Source organism: Serinus canaria, chromosome 5 (genome assembly GCF_022539315.1).
Source record: "Serinus canaria isolate serCan28SL12 chromosome 5, serCan2020, whole genome shotgun sequence".
NCBI lineage: Eukaryota > Metazoa > Chordata > Aves > Passeriformes > Fringillidae > Serinus > Serinus canaria.
The window spans coordinates 26712573-26728733 of NC_066319.1; the positions used below are offsets into that span (position 1 = coordinate 26712573).

A 16161-nucleotide genomic window follows, 5' to 3' on the forward strand; every position below is an offset into this window, starting at 1 on the left:
CCTATTGTTTTATATATTTTGCAGAAAGATGGAATTCCTATTCATGAGAATAAAAATGCATATATGGTGCTATTTATGCTGGTATGACTTGTTCCTAGAAGGGATAATATTATGGTGTGATTAGAGAAGGGAGATTTAATCACTGACATTATTTTAGATAACCAATAGGGAAGAATGATGTTAAGCCTCCAGGTATCAGCAGTGGGGATAAAGGAGTTTGCATTGTCATGAATGTGTGTGTAATATAATCTCAGGTCCTTAGGGAATAGCATACTCTCCTGCTATCCCACTGGGTCTAGGAAGGATCTTGGCTAGAAAGGCACAGCTGACAGGAGTCAGTGGGCATGACAGAGACAGTCATGTCCTTTAATCCCATGTATTACACAGGGAGCCCTGTTCTCAGTCTTAAAGAAAAGGTGATAAGGAGCAAATTTGGTTTGGTTTCTTTGAAGGCTATGAAGTATCTTCCATTTCTTTGTTATCCATGAGGATCAAAGCATTTGAAGCATTGCTTCCAGTGTCAGACTTTGGAGAAGTAATTTCCCCCTCTCCCATGGAAATGCTGTGGGAAGACTGAGTCCCCAGAACGTGCCTTGGACCCGCAGCGCAGCACTGTGAATGTGCAGCTTGCTGTGGTGGATGCTCAGCATGTCCAGCTAAATGACCTCTAGGGTCATCTTCCCTTCCTTTCCCACCACAGCCCCCTCTCCCTTCAGTCACCAATGGGGAGGCCAAGTTATCAGCTGAGCAGAGAAGCAGTAATGGCAACAAATGAATTTAGCCATCTAATAAATATTTGTAAAAGCTATAAATAGCTGAAGCATACATTAGATTTTATTCACAATAGCATGTCCTGGCCTTTTCCTTTATACTTTTCATTTGGAAGCAGAGCTTCTCGACAATATGGGAGTTGTTCATTTGGAATTAAATTTTCATAAGAAATTAAGGGCACCATGCTTTACAAAAATTTCCATCAGAAATCCAGAGACTGTGGATAAGATGGAGTGTTACACTGAAGGTAGTGGGAATGTAGTATTTTAAGAGCTATGTTAAGTCAGGAATGTTTTCATAAAATCAGAAGAAAACTTAGGATTGGTAGAAATCATTATCTCATCTTCCAGCAATTTTTGAATATTTGAGAGGGAAGACAGCTCTCTGTCTTGATTTTGCTTTCCTTGGAAAGCAAAGGAATATGCCAGAAGATGTAAGGAGAACCCCTGCATCTTCTCAGTTTAATTTATGAACAAGGGATGACTTGGGCGTCAGAGCATCAGTGTGAAACTGAGTCAGTGTCATACTCAAACTTCTGCCTAAGCACTTCCTGTGTAAACTTGATAAATTATTTTTGCACATGATGCTCTGAAATTCCCAGTGATTTCAGTTGCTTTGTTTTCTGGATGTTTGCCAGCCAACATTATAGCTTGTGTTCTTTGTTGCTCTGTTTCTTTGCTTGATTCAGAAGCAAAGAGGAATAAGGGGGATGGTGTATGCAGGGAGAATATAATAATGAAGAGAAACATCATGTAATCTTGGCATTTTGATTACCTTCAAAATTTTTTTTCTTCCCCTCCACCCCCCGCAACTGAATGCACCGGGAATCATTCAAATGCACTGGCTTGCATTTTGGATGAAGTAGCTGCTTGAAAGTCTGGTGAGAGGAGGCAGCTGTTGGAAATACGCATTCTGGTTAACGCGTTCAGGCCAAGACCCGTATGTGCAGTCGCAAGGGTGCTGCTCCCAGAGGATTCCCCGGGGTAACTTCTCTTTGAAGCGCAGTCTCCCTGCTGAATTCAGCACCTGGTACTGTCTCCACTTCGAAAATGGAGACTTGCTAGTGTTTCTGGGGCCGAAGGAAAGATATCCTGAGAATACTGTGGTTCTCAGTCTCAGTCGTGGAGGTTAAAGGAGCCTGCTCGCGATTTTCCTGTAAGCCTGGCCTCTGGCTGATGTAGGGCATCACGGTTTCTGGAGAGATGGCATTAGCAGCACGTCCCACTGCAGCCTCCGGGGAAGGTGTCAGTCAGCACATGTGGTTTATCGGGGGGGGAAACCGAGGTGGCAATAGGGCTGCGGGAGCCCTCCTCCTGGTGCCACCGCCGCCGCAGCCGTGAGGCGACAAGAGCCACAGCTGAACCGAACCGCAGACGGACGGTGGAAGGCGCATCGCCCCTTGCCGCATCAGCGGGTCTCCGAGGGCCGGGGAGGCCTCGAGGTGCGGGAGATCCCCAGTCCCGACTCCGGCCCGGCAGCAACCCCCGCCTTCCCGCCGCGCCGCGCAGCCGATCCCCGAGGGGGGCGGGCGCAGCGCCGCAGTGGCACCTCGGGCAGCCAATCCTGGCACGCTGTCCCCACGGCGTCAGCCAATCGGAACCGACAGCGAGAGATTGGGGGCGCCAAAGACCCCGGAGTGAATAAACCACCCGGGACCTGTGGGGCGGGGATGGGCGGGATCGAGGCTTTGACGGGCAGCACCTCACACCAATCCAACGGCGGGACTTAGGGGCGCGTGGCCAATGGGCTGCCAGAGTAGGCGTGGCTGGCGGCGGGGGGCGGGAGCGGCGGCCGGGGGGCGGGGGCGGAGCGGCGGCGGCGGCGGCGCTGCTCGGTGGCGACGGGCGGCGGAGGAGGCGCCGGAGGGAGGCGGCTGCGGATAGCAGGTGAGCACGGCCGGGCCGCGATGCGGGGAAGGGCCTTCGCCGCGGCGGCCGGTGGCCGGAGCCGCGGGCGGGCGCGACGGAGCCGTGCCAAACCCCGCGGGGCGCGGGTGGGTCCGGCGGCGGGGGGGGCGCCGGAGGCGGGGGAAGCTTGAGGGGCCGAAGGGGATGGGGGGAGGGGGGGGGGCAGGGGTACTCCGGGAAAGTGCGTGCGGAGGCAGGGGGCGACGTGGGGGCACCCTCCGGTCCCCGCCCCGGCGGGGGGCGGTGGGGTGGGGCGCGATCCCCGCGGTGCGGTGGAGCGGGGGCCCGGCGCAGGTGGAGCCTGCGGGGGGCGGCCGCGGCACCGAAGGGCCCTGCGGGGAGCACTGAGCCGCTGGCCCGAGGAAGCGACCCCCGGGGCGGCGCCGCTTCATGGGATTCTCTCGGGGCTGCCTCCTGTGCCTGCGGTCTCTCTTAGGCCTTGAATCCCAGCCAGGTTTCCGTCAGAGGGTCCCTCCGGCGCGGCCGCTCCCGGGCGCTTTGTATCGCTTGCCGCCCCTGCGTGGCCGTGGGAGCGAGTGGGTGCTCCGGGAAGCAGGGGCTTCCCCGAAACCCGCTGCCCCGTCTCAGCTGGGGCTGGGGCGCTGTGAAGTTCGGAGGCGTCGGGACGAGGCTTTTGGGCGATGGTGCTGACGACCCAGTCTGGCAGCGGGAGTTGTAGGGGAAAGGGCCCCCGTGAGCAGCGGGGCTCGTCTCTTTTCACCCGGTTCGTGGCTTGGCCGCTGCCTCAGTGCGTGTGCGGCAGCTCGCCAGGCTGCACAAAGAAACAGCCGGCCGGGTTCGGCCCGTCCTGCGGGCGAGGAGGGATGGATGAGCAACAGCGGGGCGGGGGCTGCCGTGGGCCCGGGGAGCATCGCCCCGCTCCGTGCTTGGTCGGTCACGAAGGGTTAAAATGCAGCTCCCGTTTGGAGTGCCCTTAACTCCTTTTATTGCGCTCATGGAGACGAACAGTCTTCAAGAATGAAATTATGTATCCTTCACAGTAGAGTTAATGTCTTGCAGCAGCTCTGATCTACAACTCCTTCGGTCCAGTAGATTTATATAACCTGCTCATTAAAGGTTTATGAAATGATAAGGGAGCTTTTCTGTGTGCTTCTGTCTTGTTGTCAATATTGCCTAATTCAGCTGTCCGGAGTAGGAGAAGCTTAAAGCTGTTAACAGTGTATATTTCTACTATTTAAGGGATTTTGTTTTGCTCTCGTTTTGTATTTTTGATCATTCTGTATGTCGAGATAGGCTCCTGAATGAGGAGAGTGAATAAAATGGAAGGCACAGTCATTCTCTTTGGCTACAGTAATACTCTAGGTATGACTTGTAACAAAAAATGTAAATATTGAAATGGATTTCTGACTCAGTTCTATTTGACTTATTGATCTATGGTTACTGCTAAAATGGTCTTTATGATTATGCAGAAGTTAATAGTTACCATAGAGAAAGAGATTGTTTTTCTGTTCATCAGTGAATGTTTTCCATTTCTTCATCTCTTGGCAATTGTCTGTGGAAGTACTGTTTTTTTCCTTAGCAAAAGTCTTACAGAAGAAATAAGAATGTGAGTGAAGTCCAAAACAATGAATTTCAGATGTGTTCAGCCTTGCCTGTGATTCTAGGAGTCTTGGTACCTTGAGTTATCCTACAGTAAAAGCATATTAATCTCTTATTGCATATAGTGTTGGTTTTAAGCCTTGGTGAAAATTCAGATTTACAGAACTCTAAACCTAACACATAAAAGATTTTTTTTCCTTAAGTATACATGTGAAATGCAATTCAAATGAGCCATTTAAATCCTTACTAGCAGAAAATCTATTTTTCATCCTGGGAATTACTTTCCTGCATTTATTATTTAGCTTAAATGTGTGGAAACTGAAGGTGCATGCAAACTAGACAGAGTAGACTAGTTTATCTTCTCACGTGGTGTTGTGAAACCTTCTGATTTTTTGTTAGTACTTTGACAGCATTATGCATTTGGGAAGAAAAAAACCTAAACCAACAAGCCACATTGGGCTCTTAAAACTTGCCAGACTTGTAAGTCTCACATTTTGTAGTTTGATAGAGTCGCTTGGTGTCAGGATGATTTGTAAGTAATTTTCTTTCCTGCCATAATGGATATGATGGGATAAAAACTTCTGAAATGGTAGTGAAAGTCTTTGCAAAAAGTGCTTCCTTCCCCAGGAATAGAAGCTATTGGGAAAAACATATTATAGTAGACTTTTTATTGTGTGTTTGTGAGAGCCTATTACAGCATTGTGAAGTATGTCTTGAATTCTGCCTATAGCTGGTTTTATTCCACTAGTGATATTGATGGAACTGCATAGCATTGGGAAAAAAAATGGCTCTAATGCTATAGAAATTTAATCTTTTGTACTCTGGAAAAGATATTTTACAGAAACTGTCAAGTAAGAGAATGGCAGCCTAAGCTGGTCTAATTGATGAGTTTGGAGTTGTATCCTACTTATTGAGTTCATCTGCTTGTCTGACACTCTGCTTACTTTGTTCTTTGCTTTAAGGGAAAGGTCAAAGTTTACTTATATTTTTATTTGCTTTGCCAGCTTATCAAACAAGCTTGATTTAAACTAATGTGAAATCTTGTCCTTAGTCTTGTTTTTGGAGTTTGCTTTGATAAGTGAGCATATATTAAAATTACAGATTTCTTGTTAAGTCTCAATTGATCTCAAAATATTAATAAGTGAAATTGGAGCATATTGCCTTTCTTTTCCTGCAGAATACCAAGCATAAATTCAATCAAACTAAGACTTAACATGTCCTCTACAGTCATATTATTGAATTACTACCAGAGCAGCTTTGATTTTTCTGCCGATGCTTTCACCAAAAGGATCTGTTTTCTCCTGTTAGTCTTTCTTTGCTGATCCAGCTGAAAATGGCCGTACAGAAAAATGTTAAGCTTCAGTTGGATCAGCTGCCTGAACTGACTTCATGGCTATACAAATGTTAGTGCTTGCATAGGAGGAGGAGGAGGAGGAGGAGGCTGTGACCACTCTTTGCTGAAGCAGCTCAATTTTAGTTTTGCCTAATAGTTCTGCCTTGTCAATTGACTTGGCAGCTTAAACTGAAGCTCTGGTGTGTCCTTCTTGACTGTGCATCTTCAGCTGCTGGCAAGGAGGCTTTTGTAGCTGTGAGTTAAGTGAAGTCAGGGAGTTAATCAGGTAGTTAATTGGGTTTTTTTTGTTTTGTTGAATTTTTGCTGGATCATGTATCTGAACTGGCTGATCATCTAGGTCATGGGGTGGAAATGGGACTTATGTTGAAGTGGGGTTGGAGATTGGTAGCTCTGATTGAAATTTCTTTGAGCTTTTCTGGAACCATACATTTCCATCAGCATGACTTGGGTTAACAAGGACCTATAGCAAACTGTTTCAAGCTGGCTTGGCAGGTAAAAATCACAGTAAATTGGAGAGTGTTGTTCCATTTCTCTCAGCTGGCACGTTGATGTGGGTGGTAACAGTAATGAGCAGAGGATGCAGAACTAGGGATGTGCTCAGTGCAGCAACCTCAGACTAACACAGCTGTGTCTGGAAGGGGATTTGTCCTCATCCTAAGGGTGGGAACCATCAAATGCTAATTTTGAACTCATGTTCTTTATGGTGTATAGTTAAAACAGATGTTGCATCAGAAAGAACAAAATTTTAATAATAAGCAAGATCAGGAAGACTCTTCTGTTCTGCTGTGCAGGATGTGGTTTTTGTTGTTGTTTTGTAGGGTTTTTTTTCCTTGTTTCTTTTTTATTTTTTGTTTTCCTTCATTTTTATTGAGCAAGACTTGCAACTGGCAGATACCAGTTTGGATGTACAAATGGCATCGTGTCATATGTAGCTGCAGTTAGACATTCATCTAGACCCCTTTGAAGCATGTGGTTAGGAGATAGCTCTGAAAATGTGAATTTCTTTATTTGGCATTTGTCTTACATAGTAATTCTTTGTGGAATCCTGGTGTTCTGTAGTAGTAATTACCAGATGTGATGGCTTAAAGATGTTTCTGTACAGTAACTTCTGTTTCTGCAGAGTTGTGACTGAAAGTGTGTCAGGACAAATTCATTTGTGTGTGAGAAATTGCTTAAAAGGAATACGTGTGCCAAAATGTAAAGGTGCTCTTGAGGAAAATATAAAACCATTAATTTCAGAGTCTGGGGATGTTAAACAAGCTCTTGGCTCCTTTGAGTACTGAGTCTGTAGGATTTTTGAGATTTTGCTGTTGGGCTTTGATACTGAAGCCAGAACCCAAGTTGTTACCCTTCTACGTGAAACTGTGGTTTCAAGTACAGTGTATTAAGACTTGGACCAGACTATTTGGAATCTTTTTCTGATTACCTTTCCTTTTCTGGGAAACAACAAACTGGAACTTCCTGGTGAACTGGATTATAAGCAGTACTGTAGGTATGCCTACAGAGAGTTTACTCTTCAGAACTGCTTTCTGTAGGTGTGTACTTGGTCATTGGTCTGGGCTTGTTCACTGATCTACGAGCTGCAAGTGTTACCGAGACTAAGAAAAACATGTACTTGGCCAGAACCACTCTTACTGCGTGCTAGCTGTTCTGAGTTTGGATGTGACCACTCTTAATCAGTTTATTTTTTTGGGGCAAAAACTCCAAACATCAATGATCTCTCTTTCCTTCTTTTATGTTGTTTCAACTTCATTAATGCGATTCAAGCTTCTGTTGAGACTCTACTCTCAGTGGCAGACTGATTTTAGACTGTTAAAGAAGCTTCTGTAGTCCACCGGGACTAGAGATACCTTGGCATTACCAGTGCTGTGCAGTTTGCTGATGGGCACCACTGAGCATATAAGAGCCAAACTCTCCTCATTATTCAGTGTGCCTTTTAGTGCTGAGTGGCTCATAAATGCCTGGATCTTTAGTTAGCTGATATCTTTGTGTGCTTCCTTAAGATTTTGAGTGAGGATAGTATTTTTTCAAAGGCATTAATTCATTGACTGCTGTAGTAAAAATCTGTGGAGACATGTGAAGGACTTTGTTCCCCATATGGAGGAATGACACAAATAGAAACTTGGTTCACAATTAATATAGGCTGGGTGTAGCTTTTGTTTAGTAACTAATGATAAAACTGTTGGATTTATGTTTTCCCACAGTATAAGGGAAAAGTGTGTTCCTGCCTTCCAAATGTGTCTAACAGCAAACTTTTAATTTGGTTCTTGGGTAGTTTTTTCTGGAACTCAGTAGCACTAGACCAGTTCACATGAAGCAAGGAGCTGGATACCATAGTCTGAAACTTAATTGCTGTTTTTCAAAAAAAATTCTCTCTAATATCTGTTTCTTACTCAAATTAATAATTTAAATTCTGTGGGGTAAAAAAAATCAGTAGGTACTTTTTGTTACAAAAAGACTGTTGTTATTAATTTCATTTGTACAGGTGGCTGTAACTGCAGGACTATAGAGCTGTATAGGTTGTGCTTTGAGGATTGTGGCTTCCCCATGTCTCAGCAGTGGGTCAGATGAATTTTCCAACCTTTTCCTGTGCTTAACTACTATGCCTTTAGCATATACTTTTTTTAAGGCTGGCTATTTTATTGCCGGAGTCTGCTCAACATGGTATTTCTGCTGACTGTTTTTTATTTAAAAGAATGAGATGTGACACTGTTTTCAAAAAGCCTGTGAGGCTTAATCTGGTCTAAAAAGTCTGAGAAAGAATTTACCTATCATTAGTGTGGTACTAGTCAAGGTTTAGTGCTTTGGGCTGGGCTGGGGTTCCTGTGCAGTTTCTTCCTTGTAGTTCTGATCAGTGCAGAGTCTGTATTTATGTTGAGTCATCGCATTTCAGGTTGAAATGTGCATCACCTGTGCATCAAATTCCCTAACCCAGTCTGAAAATCTGAGTATGAGAATTAGATTGTCTAGTTTAAGGTCTGACATAAACCAGAGTTTACAAAATTCAGTGGCTGTGGTGTTGGTTTTCTTTTTCTTTTTCTTTTTCTTTTTTTTTTTTTTTTTTTTTTTTTTTTTTTTTTTTTTTTTTTTGTTGTTGTTGTTGTTGTATTTTATCACATACCTACTGATAGAGTGGCTTTTTTGGGGTTTCTTTCCTTCCCCCGCAGCCCTCCCACTTGAATTATTAGTCACATAGTTAATAGTTATAATTATTTGTGTGCTCTCATAGTAATGGACCTTGAACATTATTGGAGTTTAATATTGATGTCCAATTTTGCTTGTGTCTGTAAAATTCGGTATTTCTGTGTAGGTTTCAGTGTCTATGTGAGAAGCATCTTTTGTGTTATGTGCTCTTTAACTGGATTTGCACAGGGTAGCTTTGAAAGAGTGTCATGACATTTGTATGTATATTTATTTGCAGATAAGGGTTGCTTCCTCTTTATTTCAATGACATGAATTGGTCAGAGGCCATTTGCTGGTTTAAAGTGCCTCTCAGCTGTGCCATCTTTGAACAATTGGGCATTCCTGTGTGTTCTCTTAGCTTGGTAGCAGAGAGCCAACCTCCTGCAAGGGGATGAAGGACTACCATTCAGTTGGCCTGTATCTTTTAGATAGGATATTTTTTGGAAGTGTCTGTAAAATAGTTGCAGTTTTAACAACTGTTTTGTAGCTGACTTTATGTAGAAAATCTAAGCTATGGCTTGGATTTGCTGTGTGCAGCTGGCAAATACAAGACAGTCACTGAATGCTTTGTCAAACTCTCTGTATGTGCTATGGATAGGTGCTTCATGCTAATATTAATGTGGATTGTTTATCATTGTAAAATTTGCTTGGCCTACATTCTAACAGCCAAAACACATGAATATTTCTTTGCTGTCAGGTGGGATAGGGTGTACCCCTTTAAGGACGTATGTGCTTAGTACTGTCTAAAAGTTTTCCTTGTTCTTAGAAGTACAGAATTTGTATCTCAGATGTGACTTTTATTGACCTATATGACATAATATAGATACATGTCCATTATCTCACATTTCAGATACAGTCCTGTACTTAAATGTTATTTTCAGTTGCAATAAGTTATTCTCTGCACAGTCAACTCTTGCTTTGAGCATAATTTATTTTGTCTGTTAGAGTTTGTTCTCCAAGTAGTCAGTCTTATACACACTGTTCAGTATCTCATCCATGCACAGACCAGGAGCATAACTGTTACTGGAAAATGTAATGTGGTTTCTCTGCCTGCAGTGTTGACTTAAAGGTGAGGATCCAATTCTGAAAATCATACCGTGTAAAGAATACTTATCATTCAAGCAGAGAAAAAAAAAATCAGCTCTACCATATACTAATTTAGGTCCTGTTAAATTATTATTCTAGTACTGTAGATGTAGTTCTTCCTTTCTTCTGAGGCAGGCAGCGCTGAGGTAGGAATACAGATACACCAAAAATAGTGAGGTCATGTGAACTGCAGAAATTTTATTCTTGATTTGGAAGTCCTAGTGAAGATAAAGAAGGAGATAATGATAATAATTTTTGAGGAAATCCAGGATGAAAATCTTTCTGATTCTGTCTTGATTTTCTTATTGCTCATTTTCCTGCTTTAATATCTTAATAACATACTGCAGTATTTTGCTTTGAATGAGTATCATAACTTGGTTGGGGAAAAAGAAAGTTTTCCACAAAATGGCTTGCCTTCTCCTGTTGCATATTTTCTCTCACTTGCAAGATTTTGGTTGATTTGATAGTGTATTGCTCTCTTTCCTCTCCTGCACTTCAGGCAAAAAAAAAAAAAATTAAATAATGAATTGTGTATTCAGAGGTAAGAAACTTTTGTAATGTGATGTGTCCTGGAATTTTCTGAGATGCTGGACCATGACTTATCTCCAGTCGTGCCTGATGACAGCTAAACTTCTTGAACTTCTGAATTGCAATGCAACGTCCCAGGAGTGTTTGATCGTATATTCCTTTCTTGAAATGAATAAATTATTTCCTTTTTCCAGGTTTGTTTTCAGCAGGATCAGCCCCTGTTTTCACTTCTGCAATCACCCTGGAGCTTTGGGTCAGGGAGGACAAACAGAGGGGGTGTGCTGTTGCTGAAAGGAAGTGACATGGATCCGGTGCATACAGCTAGTGTAACCATGATGTAGTACATTTTTGGAATGGTCCTGCCCACCTGCCTCCCTCACCCTCCAAAGATCCCATCTGAGATGAAGATTATGCATTCAGGAGCTCTTCCCTGGAGTTTCTTCTACCTGCATCAGTGATTTCTGTGGCACAAGTAGTGATGGCTCTGTCCTTTTTCAGTAGAGAAGCTTCTGTAGGTCTGATTATGTGAGCTGTAAACTGCTGATTGTCTTGTTACAGAGATGGGAGCACATCTCAGCTCCATCAGTGACAGGACATCTCCAGGTACTGTCACATTGTTTTGTTGTCTGCTTCTAGCAGATACCAAGATTTTGTTTAAACCAACTGGGTCCTACTCACTGCCTTGGCTCTTGTTCCTCACATAGTGTGTCACAGTCAAGCAGCCCAAATTAGTTCTGTCCCCTTCCATAATGGCCCTAGAAGCTGGGGTTTCTGCAAGTAAAGGCTGTGCAGCCATCTGAGCACAAGTAAAAAGGGGTAACTAAATGCATGTCTTTATTTTTCATGGCATTAGATCAAGTGAGAAATGGAACTGACTGGTGTGGGCAGACTGTAGGCAAATGCTAAAATGATTAATGTGATGATCAAGAAGACACTGTTTATCTTTCTAATGTTAATGTTACCTTAGGGAAGAGTAGTCCCAAAATCTTCCTTCCTTCAGATTTTCTACAAAAAATAGGAAATATTTCTCTTACAAAGGACTGTTTTTTTTTTTTTTGTTCCCCTTCACACATTGTCTCTGGCTCCAGTTACATTTAGAAGTAAACAAACATGCTTTCTTCAGTCTTATGTGGCTTTTACACTGGAAATGATTGCTTATTGTTCAGCTCACTGTTTCAGTGTTTAGTCTAGGTAAATGCTGCATGAGCTTCTTGTCCTCTTTCAGAGAGAGACTTTCAGCTTTCTAATATGCATCTTTGCTGTGAGACACATCACATCTATAAAAATGGATCAGTTGCAGCTGAAATAGCTGCTATCATGTAATAGCTAATGATGTGTTGACTCATCTCTGAGAGATGACACTGCATCCGGTCTAGTTCTGTACAGAGATACCAGATCAATCTGCTGAGTTGTCCCAGTTTCTTCAGTGGAAAGGGACTGGCATCTGCCAGTCTTGCATTATATCACCCTCAAAGCATGAGGACTGCTGTTCTTTGGTAGGTGTAAAATGTCTATACCTGTTATATTTTGAAATTTGCATTAGACTTAATTCCATCTTCCATCCAGGACATGATTTCAAATACACTTCAGGGCATAGATAATGCCTGCAGCTCATCACCAAAAATTGTGGGTTTACACTGCACTCTCCTTGGTTTTCCATGTGGTGCAGTATTTTTAAGGCACGTATGGCTGTCAAGGCTCTAAACAATACTGGCTTAAAGCTGTAGGCCTAATTTTTGGAATAATCTCATTTCATAAAGTTGGGGATGGTGCCAGTGTGAAATACGCTGGGAATTGCTTCTCTGCACAGCTGTTTACATGGAACTGTGAACAGCCTTCCTACTCAGGACTTAATAGCCCTTGAGATCTAAGCAGTGAGGGTGTTGAATTCTGGTAATTCTTAGCTCCTGCTTCTTTCAGCATCTCATTGTTATTGAAGATAGTGCTTGGTTTAGGGATGTAGCAAGGATGGTCTTGGGGATTTGTTTTAGGTTTTTTCTCAGAAGCACCACATTCAGTGTTTTCACCTTTTAACAAGAAACACAGTTTGTCTGATGTGTTAGGTGTCGGTAAAGAGTTTGTATTTAGCTTCAACATGCTGTTTAACAGGTAATGTTCCCCTAGTAATCCTGATATGGAGTATGCGGAGACCAATCTCATTTATGTGTAGGTGTTAAAGTGAGCTGCATTACTGTATTAAATTAGGTATGGCATAATTCTGTGTTTATTTGGGGACTTAATTATCTGCTATTTTAAATTTGAAACTGGGTTATAGAAGTTCCTGGGTTTAATCCTAATTCTTTCATGCAATTTAGAAGTTGTTTTTATTTTGTTGAAGATAGGAAATTGTCCCCATGTCCTCCCTACAGGCCTTTAGTCTCAATAACATTTGTAAAGAACTTAACCAAGAGAACTGTCATTAATACATATTATTTCTGACATTACATATGATTTCCTATAGGAGTTGAGATCATTTAAGTTCACATGCATGGAAAATGTGTTAGGTGATTACTGTTTAGATTGTAACATACTTCATTACTTTCAGTCTTGTCCAGAGCAAAATTAGGGAGGTTCTTCACAGCCACTTAACGTTTTTATGACTTATCTGTTTGGGTATAGAAATATCACTTGGCTTTCATCTGAAGGGTGATCAGAGTACTTTAACAAATTCACCTTTACTCTATAGTAAGTCTAGATCACTATATAGTGGTCTTAAAGGAAGGAGCAGAACATTTATTCTAACTGAGACTAATGGAACATCTAAATATAGAAATTCAGATCATCAGAAAGGGGAAGAGGCAAGGCAGTAGCAGATTGTGTGATTTTGTGAAATCAGTGAAGTAAATCCAATGTAAAGGACTTGGTCTAAATAGAATTCTTGTGGTACACAGGAAATAAAGGATGCTGAAGAAAATTGCAAATTCATTGATAATTTTGTAAATTAAAATGGTTCATAGTGCAGCACAGATTCATTGAGAAGGAAGGTGGTTCATGGATCTTCTGCTGTGTTCTTTTCCTTTTTCCTTTTTTTTTTTTTTTTTAAATTTATTTTTCAGTTCTCTGTAATCTCTTTCCATAGAAACTTCAAGGTAAAAGATTCAGGTTCTTGTAGTGAAAGGCAGACTTGTGAGATCTGGCTTAATTTTAATTTTGTTTTGCAGATGTATTCAGTGATTGGTTATTTGTGGTTAAATCCAGAAGACTTAAATTTTTCCATATTAACGTTTAGGTTCCTGCCATGCCAAACTCCTAGTGAATCGTGTTTTAGTTCTCCTGTGCATGGTGGAAAGTTAAAAATGGAAGAATCTCATTGAAATGAAAGTGTATTTACTGCTTAGTGTAGAAAATAAGACACAGTATAGGCTCAACTCCTCTTACTTTTTAGCCTATAACCCTTGGGATTTATAATTGTATGCCTCTTTGGAAGTTCAAAACGTTTCTGTGGTTAATGGGTTATTCCTTCTAACACATCTGATAGATGTGCCTCCAGACAGGGTTATAACATTCAGACAGACAAAGGTATGAGCTGTTAGCTCAAACATGTGTTTCCCAAGCCAGTCCTGTTCACTAACAAGTGGTTTTGATCCTGGCAATGACACTAGTGGGGATGTCTAAGGATGACCCAGGATATTTCATGAATTCTTAACCTGACTGCTGCCACTGGAAGAACTGTTCTCACTGTCCATTGTGTACTTCTACTGTGCCTTTTGTATTTGACTTTCTCATAAACCATAATCATTCAATGAAACCAGCACAAGGTATTTTCTGCTGCTGTGGTGAGCTGGATTGTTTCCAAGTGGTCTGGCAAATGCTGTCTAAGGAAGAATGGGACCTAGGGGGAGCACTGGGCAGTTGGGTTGGCATAGCCGCCTCCTGCAAACTGCTTTGAAATGTGAGTCAATTTAAGTTCTCCAGTGCAGGGAATAGAGAAAATAGTTTACAGATAGTTTAACCTAGCACAGTTTCCATCTGGAATTAGGATGCTGATGATTTTTGAGCAAATAAAGTTGTTTGTGTGTTTTGAGAGGGCAGGTTGCACAAAGTAGTAAACAAAAAAGGAGCTACCCTTGAAAAAGTACAGTGTTTCAACTTTTTTTTTTGAGGGAAAAGTGTATTATAGCATCACTTTGAAGGTGTTCCTCATTCCAAAAAAAAAGAAATAAAGGATGCACTGGACTAGAGAGCTGGGCCAAGGGCAAGCATAGCCTTCTAGCCCAGTTGTGAGGGCCCCTTCTCAAGGAAGTGATAATGGTGGAAGTAGTGGTGACTGACTTTGGGACTTTTTTCTCCCCTCTCAAGTGTGTGGATGTAACACTCTTGGTGTATGTGTTTTTGCTTTAAATGAGGGTTGCTTGGTCAAATGGCAGTAGGTGCATGTTATGTGGGTAGGGGTGAACTGCACAGCCATGATTAGAGGGAACAAGTGCTGGACTTGCATGAGAACAGGTCCATTAGAGAATTTCACTTACACAGAAGTTTAGGCTGTGAGAGGAAGGAGGTTATTACTTGTGGTCCCTTAATGTGTGTTTTCATCTCACTCCCTTGCTGACAGCTCTTTCTGCCTCTCAGGGGAAAGAAGAAGCAGCTTTTGTCTATGTAGTCTACCTACAAAACCTTGTTTATTTCAGGAGCCAACTCTAACAGAGAGCTCTGAGCATTGATATTTTGGAGACTGATGCTCTAATGGAAATAAGCATTTAAATGTTAGTTTCCAGAATTTCTTCATTGAATCAGCTCTTGCTTTCAGAAGGCTGCATTGTATTTCTTCCCTAGAAACCCTGAGGCACCAGGGAGCGCAGGTGCAGCCACTTGCCTCAACTGTTCAGTACAATCTGTAGAATTCCACCTTTACTTGTTAAAGATGTAGAACCATCATTTCACTGTATCTAACATGTTACAGATGGTAGCTGTGACATGGTCACTTCTTTACTGTGTTCTGTGTAAGTGAAGCATCAAGTCAGTACCTTTAAACATTAACTTACTTTCTTAGCAAAAGGCTGTAGCAGTACCAGGTACCCACATCTGGACTGGGAACATTGTAGCTGATTATCAGGCTGTTAGTCCCTAAAGTCTGCCAAGATTATGGAGTTTTTAGGAAAAAAAATTAACTCTAAATAGCCTTTTTAAAGGAAGCCTAAAGTATACGTGAGTTTAATTAAGTTAGAAAATTCATCAACGTTGACCAGTTATTAGAGAGGTAAACACCTTGTATTTATGGAAGAGCTAAAGAATTTTAGCCATGAACGAAATGCTGCAAGATTATAGACTCAGGAAACTTTATTTGGGTAGGAGGAAGTGTTTTAATTTCAGTCTGCTCCAGCCAATCTTTCTGTAATACTCCATGATGTTAAATGCCAAGTAATGACTGTTTTAAAAGTTATTTTGAAGTAAACTTGCATGTTCCATATAAGCTGGGAGAAGAAACTGAATGTTAAGTACACTTTGATTTGCTTTTGTGATAAAGATGCCTGCTGTGTTTATTCAGCTATACTTCAGTACTTTACCCTTACCATTTCTATGGAATTTTCTGACTCTCTTAATCTAAATTCTCCTGTTTCTCTAAAGAATGGTGATTGAACTTTTCTGTGTGCAGGTCTGACTTTAAAAAGGCAGTAAAATAGCACGGTTTGAAACACGTTGCTTCCCACTTTTAATTCTGTGATGTGGACATCTGATCTAGAAGAATCTTAATGGGATTATGTGTGGTTTGATTTTATTAAAATTAATTTTGCCCCAAACTTCCTAACATAACTTGTCAGTTCAGTTTTATTG

The 16161-nt window shown here is 42.0% G+C and overlaps 1 protein-coding gene across 5 annotated transcripts in view; it reads left to right on the plus strand.

Annotated features, from left to right (window-relative positions):
* Positions 1 to 16161, plus strand: part of NUMB (NUMB endocytic adaptor protein) — a 98843-nt gene that overhangs the window by 4346 nt on the left and 78336 nt on the right. Inside the window, exon 1 of one of the 5 annotated variants that reach the window (XM_050975123.1) lies at positions 2566 to 2657. The exons of 2 other annotated variants lie outside the window; for them this stretch is intronic. The gene's annotated coding sequence lies outside the window, so the exon portion shown is untranslated. Of the gene's footprint in view, positions 1 to 2565; positions 2658 to 16161 lie in introns of those variants that run through there. 2 more of the 5 variants (XM_050975137.1, XM_050975133.1) reach the window with 2 other exon arrangements.